General features: G+C 39.5%; 1 protein-coding gene across 3 annotated transcripts in view; it reads right to left on the bottom strand.

The window, feature by feature from the left end:
• Positions 1–13,623, bottom strand: part of bcl2l12 (BCL2 like 12) — a 64,571-nt gene that overhangs the window by 16,066 nt on the left and 34,882 nt on the right. The window contains exon 9 of one of the 3 annotated variants that reach the window (XR_008342000.1): positions 10,827–13,341. The exons of the other annotated variants lie outside the window; for them this stretch is intronic. The gene's annotated coding sequence lies outside the window, so the exon portion shown is untranslated. Of the gene's footprint in view, positions 1–10,826; positions 13,342–13,623 lie in introns of those variants that run through there. 3 annotated transcript variants of the gene reach the window in all.

A 13,623-nucleotide genomic window follows, 5' to 3' on the forward strand; every position in this document is an offset into this window, starting at 1 on the left:
GAGCCAAATACAGGGAAATCCTTGAAGAAAATCTGATGCAGTCTGCAAAAGACTTGAGACTGGGGCGGAGGTTCATCTTCCAGCAGGACAATGACCCTAAACATACAGCCAGAGCCACAAAGGAATGGTTTGGATTAAAGAATGTTAATGTCTTAAAATGGCCCAGTAAAAGCCCAGACCTCAATCCAATAGAGAATCTATGGCAAGACTTGAAGATTGCGGTTCACAGACGGTCTCCATCCAATCTGACTGAGCTTCATCTTTTTTGCCAAGAAGAATGGACAAACCTTTCCATCTCTAGATGTGCAAAGCTGGTAGAGACATACCCCAAAAGACTTGCAGCTGTAATTGCAGCGAAAGGGGGTTCTACCAAGTATTGACACAGGGGGGTGAATACTTATGCACCCAACAGATGTCAACTTTTTTGTTCTCATTATTGTTTGTGTCACAATAAAATTTATTTTGCACCTCCAAAGTACTATGCATGTTTTGTTGATCAAACTGGAAAAAGTTTATTTAAGTCTATTTGAATTCCAGTTAGTAACAGTACATAATGGGGAAAAAGTCCAAGGGGGGTGAATACAAGGCACTGTACCTGCAGTGCTGATTGCCACCTGTAGTAGTCTAAAAATAGCTCTCACTGTCCCTTTTGGCCCCCCTCCCTCTGCGTGTGTGACTCCCTGATTACAGCAGGTGTGTCGTGAGAGAGGCAGACATCATACCTGAGGATATGCACAGATTTGTGCATATGCACGGTTAGTTAATGAGGCCCAATTAGGCCACATTTTTTTTGGCAGGCTCAGCATTGCTCAATAGCTTGATGAAGGCTACATGATTGGCATATTCAGTCTGGCTTCCATTTGTTTGTCCCCCCCCCAGTACTTTTGATCACCAGCCGCCACTGTCAGTTACAATCCAGGTTACTTGCTAGTGCAATCATTGTGATGCCCATTTGCAAGGGTATATATTACACGTAAACTTAAATATACCAAACATAACTTAACTTTATGACAAAGTATTTTTCTGAATATTTGAGCTGTATTAATATCTTTTTTTAAATCTCATTTTAGAGGCTGCATCAAAACGATACTGTTGTTCATCATAGAATATATAGTTATATCATGTGGTCTGAAGTATTTTATTTATGTATTTTCATACTTGGATGTGATATTTGCTGAAAAGACAGGTAAGTTTGAAAACATCATCAGTCACTTTCAGATGTCGCCAGATCCGGCGACATCGAATCTAAACTGAAGCTGCTGGCTAAAACTACACGTAAATACAGTAAAATCGTAATTCACGTCGGCAGCAGTGACTCCCGTCTTCGCATGTCGGAGGTCACTAAAGTGGATGTTGAGTCGTTGTGTGCTTTCGCAAAAACGATGTCGGACACAGTCGTTTTCTCTGGCCCTCTACCTAACACAACAGGTGATGACATGTTTAGCCGCATGTTATCTTTTAACCGCTGGCTGTCGAGGTGGTGTCCTGTAAACGGTGTGGGCTTTGTAGATAACTGGCAAACTTTTTGGAGAAAACCTCGTCTTGTTAGGAGAGACGGGGTTCATCCCACTTGGTATGGAGCAGCTCTCTTATCTAGGAATATTACTCAGTCTATTACATGACAACCCATAGTTGGGACCAGGAAGCAGAGCTGCAGTGCTAAACACTTCTCTGCGCTCCCTCTGGATCAGTCACACAAACCCATAGAGATTGTGTCTGTCCACCGTCCGATTAAATTATTGAAATTAAACAATAACAGAGCGAGAACTCCACACAAAAATCTAATACAAATTAAAACAACCTCTGAAACAACACAGGATACTAAGACTTTTAAATGTGGTCTTTTAAACATTAGATCACTATCAACTAAGGCTATTTTAGTTAATGAACTAGTCTCCGATTACAACATAGATTTATTATCCCTCACTGAGACGTGGCTGCATCCTGATGAATATGTCAGTTTAAATGAATCTAATTCCCAGTCATATAAATTCACACGTTCCCAGAGAACTCGGACGAGGAGGTGGAGTTGCTGCTATTTTTAACTCAACTCTATCAATTAATCCTAAACCTAAACTCAGCTTTAACTCATTTGAATGTCTTGTTCTTAGTCTTCTACACCAATCCAGGAAACACCAACAGCCAATCATATTTGCTGTAGTTTACCGTGCTTCGGGGGCTTCTACGGAATTTTTAACGGAATTCCCTGAGTTTTTATCAAACCTAGTCCTAAAGACCAATACAATTATCAGTGTGTACACCAACCTACTCATTGTTGTAACCACACACTTGACCTTGTATTATCGTATGGTGTCGGAATTGAACATTTAACAGTACTTCCTCGCAATCCAGTTCTATCCGACCATAATTTAATAACCTTCGATTTTTCAATAACTGAATATATGCCAGTGATAAAAAACTATTTTTCTAGATGTCTACCTGATAGTGCTGTAGCTAAACTTAAGGAAATAATTCCAATTACATTTAAACCCGTATTATCCGTAGATATAAAGAACAAATTATTTAAAAACCCGAGCTCCATTGAGATCGACAATCCTCGTCGATAGCTCTGCAGACTCATTACGATTAACATTAGATTCAATAGCGCCTCTAAAAAAGAAAAATGTCAAACATAGTAAATTAGCTCCGTGGTATAATTCCCAGACAAATGAGTTAAAACAATTATCAAGAAAACTAGAAAAGAGGTGGCGCTCCAGCAACCGTGTTGCAGTGTTAATTTTGGCAGCTATTTTTGATTTAGTCTTAGTCTTTTGACGAAAATGCATATTAGTTTTAGTCACATTTAGTCATTTTTATCCTTCTTAGTTTTAGTCGACGAAAACAAATTACATTTTAGTCTAGTTTTAGTCACATTTAGTAGCCACATTAAACTCCTTTTCTTCCCTTCTCAGGCCCATTTACCCTGTGTTGTGTCTAAAACTGCATAATAGTCTAGCTTGCAGTACTTAGGTTGTCCATTAGATATCCCTACCAGCATAGGTCTATAGCAGGGGTGGGCAACCTTTACTTTCAAAAGAGTAATTTTGCCCCCTCTTCGCCCAAATAAAATTTGTCTTGGGCCGCAAAACATGTTTGATAACAAAGCTAATAAAGTTTAATATAAAGTTATACTATATTAAACTATAGTTTGTTGCATTTACGAAATTATAGAACGACAAAGAAAACTCTGAACCCCGAACGCTTATGAAGAGAAGAAAATACACAGGCAAGTGTAGGCCTACTTTGAAATAAATTAAACACAGAACTTTGTAGGGCTATTTGAGTCCTCCCAATATTTGTGGGAAATGTATGAAATAAGAAGTACCCTATTTTGAAATAAATAAAAACATATAGCTGCAGCCTAATAGCTTAAAAATATATATTTAGTTTTAAATATTAAAACAAAAAGCGAGAGCAGGTCAGACTGGAGGCGAACACAGATACAGAAGTTTGATAGAAACCAACTGCAGCTTCTGCTCTGATCAAGAAGCTGAGGCGCTGATCTCTGAGCAGCTGAGACGAGAGAAACTCTGTGTTTTCACTGTTTCCATAGTTAAGAAGCAGTCAGTCACTGAGCGGGTGCTTAACGTGAACGTGCTCTGATCTCACTGTGTCTCTGAGCGAGTGAGTGGGGCGGGGGGCGGAGCCTCGGGACCGGTGCGCTATCTGGGGCACACACAGACACACACACACACACACACACACACACACACACACACACACACACACACACACACACACACACACACACACACACACACACACACACACACACACACACACACACACACACACACACACACACACACTCGCCCGCTCCTGATACTTCATGACGGCCTGATACGATGATGTTTAAAAAAATGATTGTGACTTAGTCAACCACTAACATTTTCGTCTCGTCTTGTCAACGACAGTTAAAATATATTTAGTCATAGTTTTTATTTTCAAAGATCCGTTTTCGTTACGTCTTCGTCTCGTCTTCGTCATGGAAAAAAATTCGTTAACGAATATTTTTCGTCATAGTTTTCATCAACGAAATTAACACTGCCGTGTTGAGAATCTCATAGACTGGAAGAATAGTCTTAAAGAATATAAAAAGGCTCTCCACAAAGCAAGAGCTGCCTACTATTCAAAACTAATAGAAGAAAGCAAAAACAACCCCAGGTTTCTCTTCAGCACTGTAGCCAGGCTGACAGAGAGTCACACCTCCACCGAACCCAGTATTCCTCGATCCCTAAATAGCAATATCTTTATGACTTTTTTCAATGATAACATTCGAGCTATTAGATATAAAATGAACCATCTCCTGCCCTCAATTGGCACTAATTCCCTTCCAACAACAGAGATCTCAGAAACGGCTGAGAATCCTTCCCATTACTTAGACAGCTTCTCTCTGATCACCCGTGATCAGTTTACCAAAATAATCTCAGGTTCTAAACCAACAACCTGTATCTTAGATCCGATTCCGACAAAATTGCTTAAAGAAATTCTGACTCTAATTGATAGTTCTTTATAGCCTGGATGCCAGACGAACTTAGCCCCGCCCACAACATTTTTGGTCGGGCAGTTCGGTCTGGAGTCGCTCCATTGGGAAAAAATGATGGCCCGACCGGGCCAATCAGATTGTCAGGGCGGGCTTTATACGATGATTGACAGATGATCAACGGTAACGTAATCAACCACGTCATCACAGTGCCCTCGGGTTGAATTCGTTTTCAACAAACATGCCTGCCGCTGGCGAGCTGAGATGTGTAGATGCTGCCATTGAGTCTGTTTTAGAAGACATCGACAGCGCATTCATTTTGAAAGAGGAACACAGAACGTGGAGGCGACGCCAAAGCACCGCGCTAATCCCTATCGCCCCGGCGCTTGGCCGTTCACAACGGACACTGAAGCGACGCTGAACCACCGGGCAGCGCTAATAATATAACAACCGTTGATCCAGTAGATCGCTGCACGGCTTTGTGCCAGTCACACCGGAGGCTGAAGCACCACGCTGCGCCAAGGCTGCCTCGCGGTGCTTCAGCCTCCGGTGTGACCGGCACAAAGTTTTAACATGGGAGTGGATGGGAGCCAGCTGTTATTTAAGGCTTGGCGCTGCGCTGAAGCGTCCGGTGTGAACCCGGCGTTAGTAAATAACTCACAATGCGTTGCTTAGCATACGTCACATACTACGTTGCTCTGATTGGTTGTAGGTCTATCCAATTGAGCGAAGAGGAATTTTACTTCCTGGTCAGTTGAAACACGCCCCATAATTTTTTCCCAATGGAGCGACTCCAGACCGAACTGCCCGACCAAAAATGTTGTGGCCGGGGCTAAGTTCGTCTGGCATCCAGGCTAAGTTCTTTACTTAATACAATCAATCTGTCATTATCATCAGGTTATGTACCATAGGCTTTTAAAATAACAGTAATCAAACCCCTTCTCAAAAAACCCACCCTAGACCCAGAGGTTTTAGCCAATTACAGACAAATATCTAATCTTCCCTTCATGTCTAAAATCTTAGAAAAAGTTGAAGCCAATCAGCTGTGTGAGTTTCTCCAGGAAAATAATATATAGGGGAGAGCGGGGTAATGTGGGAGATTTTTTACATTTGCTCCCCTCTAGGCGAGCTAAAATGATATATCAGTAAAATTTACACATTTCCCATTAATTCAGGATGTTTTCTAGCAATCGAAATGATCAGAATATCTTCAGGACAAAGGGCAGTGAAAATATGATGGTTTTAAAAAAAGTGGTCTTCTGTCCCACTTTACCCCAGCTACAGGATAAAGTTGTCCACTTACTTTTTCCACTTTAAAACTACCATAACAACACATGTTGTAATAGTTAAAATCCCGACAGCTAGATTGACAACCACTAATATCGGACTAGTAACAGAATCATGGGGATTGGTCAATTAAGCACATTTATGATTATTATGATTCATGTGATCTCTTGCACACCCTAGCTTACCTGCACATTGTTTCTCTGTCCAATTGGCAGGGACAGGGATATTGTTTTTCTCTGCGTATTCAAATGCCAGTTCACGGCACTTAACTGGAGCAAGGCCATGGAACTGGTCAGCGAGTTGTTTCAAGTGTTTGGCAAGCTCCTCCTCCATCTCATCTGTAAATATTCTCTTTGCCTCAGCTACTGCACCCCAGGCAACTGATTTTACTTTCCCTTTCTCTTTTTTCTTTATGAATCTTTTGAGGGGTGTCTTATCAATATTTCTATCCCTTCCAGCTTTTCTTAAGGACTTCTTTCCTTGCATGACCTCAGCGGCTGCACTCTCCATCTCTGCGAGGGGTGTTTGGCCCCAGGTTGTCTTCCTGGTGTATAGTTTCTTGGCATGATGGCCTTTCTACAATGTTTATGACATTAAAAATAAAACATATATAATTTAATATAACACTAGAATATGTTTAAGACTAAACTTAACTTGTGCTTCATGGTGGGGTAAAGTGAGACACTGTCTCACTTTACCCCACAGCATTTGTCCCACTTTACCCCACAGCCACCGTTTTAGAAAAAACAACATCTCTTAGCAATTCAGGCTAATCTTCAGCTAGCATCAATCACATATGTTGGAAGTTCATCAACATGTATGATATAATTTTTTCTACCTGATTCAATTGGTTTTGACAGAACAGTTGATTAAGTTCAAAGCAAGAAAATTTACTTTTAGATGCAAAAAACACATTATGTGAAAAAACATACTTTCCACAGCACCAGCACCAACTTCTTCTTCATTGCAAGGGGGGAATGGGAGGGGCTTGAAAACATAATGGTCAAATGACCACAAATGTGTTCCGTTGCCTAGATACAGGGGGTGTCTCACATTACCCGATGTCCCACATTACCCTGCTCTCCCCTATGAAGACTTTCAGTCTGGGTTCAGAGCCAATCACAGTACAGAGAGTACAAAAGTCACTAATGACCTTCTAATAGCTTCACATCAGGGACTTGTGTCTGTCCTCGTTCTGTTAGATCTCAGTGCAGCATTCGACACAATTGACCATCAAATTATATTACAAAGACTTAAACAGTTAATTAACATTAAAAGAACTGCCCTTAACTGGTTTAACTCTTATTTTTCTGATCGATCCCAATTCGTGTAAATTAATGATGAGTCATCTGTGCGCACCAAAGTTAACCATGGTGTTCCACTGGGCTCTGTGCTCGGCCCAATTTTATTCTCATTATATATGCTTCCACTAGGAAACATTATCAGGACACACTCAGTAAATTTCCACTGCTATGCGGATGACACCCAGTTATACTTGTCATTAAAACCTGAACAAAGTAATCAATTAACTAAACTTCGAGCATGTCTCAAGGACATAAAAACCTGGATGACCCGCAATTTTCTCTTATTAAACTCAGACAAAACAGAGGTTATAATACTTGGCCCTTAACACCTTAGAGATACATTATCTAATGATATAGCTGCGCTAGACGACATTGCCCTTGCTTCCAATGAAACAGTCAGGAACTTGGGAGTGATCTTTGATCCTGATTTGTCCTTTAATTCACACCTAAAACAAATTTCTAGGACAGCCTTTTTCCACTTGCGTAATATTACAAAAATTAGACATGTCCTATCGCAAAAAGATGCAGAAACACTAGTCCATGCCTTTGTTACATCGAGACTGGACTATTGTAATTCATTATTATCAGGCTCCAGCAGTAAGTCGTCAAAGACTCTACAGCTTGTCCAAAATGCCGCAGCACGTGTCCTGACGAGAACCAAGAAAAGAGAGCACATTCCTCCAGTATTAGCATCGCTACACTGGCTTCCGGTTAAATCTAGAATAAAATTAAAAATTATCCTCCTCACCTTCAAGGCCCTGAATAATATGGCACCTTTTTATCTTAAAGAGCTGTTAGTGCCCTATCAACCCACTAGAGCACTCCGCTCCAAAAATTCAGGCTTACTTGTCGTCCCCAAAGTCTCTAAAAGTAGAGTAGGAGCCAGAGCTTTTAGCCATCAAGCTCCTCTGCTGATCTAATCTAATCTAATCTACCACTTTCAGTTCGGGTGGCAGACACCATCTGTTCATTTAAGAGTAGGCTCAAAACCTTCCTTTTGATAAAGCTTATAGTTAGAGCGGCAGAACGTTACTTGTCCTATGTTCTAAAATAGGAAGCGGTTAGTTTAAAAAGGCATAGAGGTATTGATGGCTGATCTACTGAGTGGGCCAGATGGTTTTCATCGTACTACCATACAAACCAGTAGCCAGTCAGATTTACCTTGAGCCTCAGTGTACCCCCAAGTTCAGCCTGTATCATTGATTACAAGGCAAAAAACCCTGATGACGCTAAGACGCAAAGGGAATTTATGACACATGACACATGGAGCTTCTCTTTCCAGCTTCTTCTTCCTCTTCTTCATCCCTATCACGTCGAAGTAAGTCATATCTCATCAGTACATTTTACTGACTTGACATCTTCCCCGAGTCCCTTTGCTTTATCGCCCGCAGATCCGGGCCCGCTGTGGCCGCACCATGGATTACGATTTGTGGATCGCGCATCAGATTTCGCAATGGTGGATCCAGTATGGCGGATTCTATATCGTGCGGGCTGATCGTAGTGGTAATGGCGGATCCTGTGTCACGTTGGCATCATATAATGGTGGTGGAACAGGACCGAGGCGCCGCCTGATGATGGATCTTAATAAGCGGCAGTGGACAATGACTGTGGACTATAGTGGATCCGACCTTGATGATGGATCATTATCTTGCTGGCTGCTGACCATGGACTATGATTGCAGCGGGACTGCTTGACATATAGTATTGAAGTTATCCTTCAAAATGTTTACCCTCATCAATGCTGCTAAAAACTTTAATCTTGATGATGTTTTCCTACACGTGGCATCTATTGCACTTCTGTACGTCTTGGGAGAGGGATCCCTCACATGTGGCTCTCTCTGAGGTTTCTACGTATTTTTACCCTGTTGACACGGTTTTTTTGTAGTTTCTCCTTACTCTTGCTGAGGGTTAAGGACAGAGGATGTTTCACCATGTTAAAGCCCTATGAGACGAATTGTAATTTGTGAATATGGGCTATACAAATAAAATTGTATTGATTGATTGACTTTCAAGAATGAATTACAATTCAGAAAGACAGACTTTTTCTTAAAATATTGGTGTCAATATATTTAAACTTCCCTTAATAAACAGAACAACTTAAATCAAACAATTATTTAAATAATGGTATACATAGAATAATAACCAGAAAGATTAACTTTGATTTACAGAAATAACTGAAATATCTGCTTTCAATTAATGCAATTTATTACAAAATCAGTATTGTTAAATGCTATCCATGAATCTTATTAAAATGCACTTGAGAGCAGCTTCAAGAGATGTTTTGATAATTGGGAAGAATATCAAAATTATTTGTTAGACCATGGGATTTCATTTTACCTAGCACCTACTTACAATCTTATCATTTGTTAAACTGGAATTATTTTTGGTGTTTCATCAGTATTAACAAGTATGCCCTCTGCTAGTTTGCTGGTGATTTAAAAAGCTACAAACAATAAATGTTATTTTTTCAATGATCTGTATAATAAAGCATCTAAACCATAATTGAATGAATATCCTATAACTGCTGTAATTTTTCGCTTCAAAATTGTTAGTCTTTTAAACTTAGATGTTGTTTGATGAATGCTGTTGAAGCTAGAATATCTCCTAAAGTGTTGTGCTTACCATAATGGTTTAACGTGAGTCCTCAGCATCCAATGAGACCTTGAGCTAATCCCCAATTCGAACTGGCAAAGTGGCCAAATGGTTTAAATACATGCAAAATTGACATCTGAGATCACATGTCATATTATGTCAGATGAAACATCTACCCGTAAACATCTTAAAATAATACATTGTTATGTTATGCTACAAATTCACGTTTTGGACCGGCTTTCTATTCAAAATGACAAATGATGGATGGAATGGTTTGAAGTCAAGCTAGCTTCCAAAGACAATAACCTGCTGCCTTCACAAGAGGGCAATGGAAAATAAATTTAAATGGGCAACACCAGATCCCTTATGAGACACTGTTCTGAGGATTAGATGTATGAAAAGATATAGCAACACACCATAATTTCTGTTTGCAAAGACCATATTATGTTTTTTTAGCCAGTCTGACTATTCTGATGTGTATGTGTTGGTGTGAGGAGAGAGAGAGAAATGGAGAATGGAGGCAGAAGAGTCTGAGCGTGTCGAAGCTTCACAGTAAAACAGATAAGAAAAGAAAAAAAAATGTGTGGCAGTCCAGTTAATATTGTGGCTGTGTCCGCAAATTCATTGTTGTATGGACCCTCAAGTTTGAAAATACTTTTGGTTCATCATCAAACTGTAAATGGTCAGAGGACATCTTCTGTGCATTCACAGTTTATTTATAGTTGCTCATTACAGATCACCAAGGATGGACGTTATACCAGGGTCAGAAACTGAAAATAGGCGATTGACTATTTATAATAATAATGACAACTAACTAATAATGAAAATTTTCAATATTTTAGCAGTAAATCTTTAAGTCGGACCTGTATTAAAATGGTTAAAATGTAAATGGCCCAAACATAGACTTTTGAGGCTTGTTGGACCATGACCTTTATTTTTGGGAAAACAACTGAACTAGAGTGTATTGAAAGTTTGTTTGGAACATTACAAAAACGTTATGTTCAAATACATATAATAATTGTTTTACGGCTTTGCTTTGTTGCTTTAGACTGCATCTTTTTTAAAGGTTGACCAAACTGCTTTGAAAAATTACATGCCAAAATCTTAACTATAATGAGAAGCATCCTAACTAAAAGCACAATAGCAAACAGTAACATCAGCTAGTTTTTGAAGATGCTTTTATATAAAAAGAATATAAAGAAAAGACAGGTTTACAGAGCTTAAATAAATCTGATCTTACAGAAACATACACATTATTTTCAATTCATTATATATGTAAACATATGTGAAATCATAATTTTCTCATATCCTGTCTGTACAATGAGTCAGAAAGCTTGGGAGTTCATAAATAACTTATGAAAGTGTGTACAGACACTCTAGTCATGAATATATTCCTATAATAATAATAATAACAATAATAATACAATGTAGAACACATGCAACCTCATCACAGCCCACATTCAGGAGGTCAGGTGTGGTTTCTTTTTTTCAAGGTGTTAGGTTGAGTAACCATGGCTTATCATGGATAAACTTGTCAAATGATTTAAGACACTGAATGCAGGTGTTGCTAGTGCAGGTCAACAGAGCAAGTCTGTCATTAAAATAAACCCTGGTTCTATTAAATAGTCAATCCTCCCCTTTTCATTAAAAACATACAGTACAATTCTTGAGATTGGTTGTGTCTAGTTGATTTTAACTGAAACATTTCTCACTTCCGTTATTTTTGTTTCCCTCCCAGCCCCATTTTCCTATATCTCTTGTTAATGAGAAGATATTGCACTGGTCTGCTTTCTTTCCAACTCTTATAAAGCCATGCAGGGTTGCATCTGGTTTATGAAGCATCAAAGGGAGTCACATCACGTCCCTGCACTCCACCCTTTGTGCATCCTCTGCTTGAGTTAATATAAAATATATTAAAAACAATATAAAATAAACAGTTGCTCATATTATTTGACTCGACTCCATCAAACATAAATGATGTAAACATGTACACACTGTAAACAGTGTGTACAGTGTGGTTTCAAATAGGGGTGCAACGATTAGTCGACGTCGTCGACAAAATTCGATGACAAAAGTAGTCGACGACGGATATACTCGTCGATGAGTCGTTGGTTACGTCATAGCGCGTGTTGTTCGTGCCGTGCCGATGAACTAAACGTTGTTTTATCGGAGGTGCTGATGGAAACCGCTGAGGAGTGAGCCATCTCGCTTCCTTCCTATCTCTGAAAGTCGCGCATGTGCAGTAGTGACAACACATTGGCCAATGGCGGCGTGCGCTGCAACAGCATCGCGCAACAGGAAGTCCATAGTTCGGGAGAACTTCACCCTCAACATGGCCCGAAAAAAACTACCTGCATTATGTGTACGGCAGACCCGCTGTACACTGGTCCGCTCGTCGGACCCGCGTACAGCCTCCTCAAATGTGCGGACAGGAGATTTGACATCGTAACGTAAACGATGCAGACTCGCCTTGGTAAAATAGCCTGTTAGCTAGCTTGCTACATAAAGGTATATACCTGTGCGCAGGATTCTAGAATCCATTACAAAAAATATGGTTTAAACTTTTTTTTTTACGAGTTTAAAAGCGTAATGTTATCCTAGTGCCTGACAAACGTCTTTTTTAATTACAATTATTTAGTCCAAAGAAGACTGTAGTTTCGTTTGTTGATGCTACTTTCCCTGTCCTTTTTGTTAACAAGAAAATTGTTTTTTTGAAATTTTATATATGTTTAGTATCAGCACTTTTCCTGTTCTTGGTTCCCAGAAAAAGGGAAACTTAAATTAGATTTTTTTTGTTGCTATTATCACTTTGCCTGTCCTTGGTTTTAAATGGACAAAAACTATATTTTTCTTTGCTTTTGTGTCAACAGTACACTAATGTGCAGCAAAGTTTATTAAAATACTTTTTTTTGCATGAAGTATCGATCTTAATTGTCTTTATTTTCAGTCATCACATGCGTCTAACAACCTCAAGCTAAATTTAAAAGCTGTTGGCTAAATAAGAGCAATTGAGAATTTGTGTCATTCATAATCCGATTAGTCATCGATTATTGAAACGATTAATCGACTAATCGACTATTAGAATAGTCGTTAGTTGCAGCCCTAGTTTCAAATAGACCTCTGGGTCAATGAACTTGACAATAACAGATTGTTTTAATCAGGAATTTCACCCTTTGTTATTTATTATATAACCGACTGTGCCTTTGCAATTTATCAGTTGAGGATATGAAAACAATGTGTTATTGTAAAAGGACACATTGGTAGTGAACTGACAGATAGTTATCATTTTAATCTGGGGATTTGTTAAGACCACAACTTTACTCTTCTGCTTAATTCTAACTTGTTTTATAGTGTCGTACTTGGCAGCAGCAGTTGTCTTTTGAGAAACAACTGAAGAAAAACTCCCAGAGGCTCTGTCCGATCGGCATTAAACAGCACACAGCAGTGAACATAGTGGAGCATTTATCAGCTGAAGAGACAGATATTTCCTTCAGAAGGTGGTGGACACCAAATACAAAGGGAATACAGAGTTTGGGCGGCTGTGGCTGAGGGGTAGAGTGGTCGTCCTCCAACCTGAAGGTCGGCGGTTCGATCCCCAGTCTGACCCATCTGCATGCCGAAGTGTCCTTGGGCAAGATGCTGAACCCCGAATGCCCCCCGATAGATTAACAAAGTGCTGTGAATAGATGCACTGTATGAATGTGTGTGTGAATGGGTGAATGTAAAACTGTACTGTAAAGCGCTTTGAGTGGTCATCAAGACTAGAAAAGCACTATATAAATACAAAACCATTTACCAAACCATTTGTGTTCACAGCTTATATCTGCTGACAAACAAAAAACAACATCAACAATAAAAAAGTGGCTGTGTTTATGTGCATGAATCAGCTGAGGGATCATCTTCTTGATAATGCACTACCAACTGATTGATCCATGTGCCTAAAGTATTAAACAAACCT

This window comes from Pleuronectes platessa, chromosome 16 (assembly GCF_947347685.1).
Source record: "Pleuronectes platessa chromosome 16, fPlePla1.1, whole genome shotgun sequence".
NCBI lineage: Eukaryota > Metazoa > Chordata > Actinopteri > Pleuronectiformes > Pleuronectidae > Pleuronectes > Pleuronectes platessa.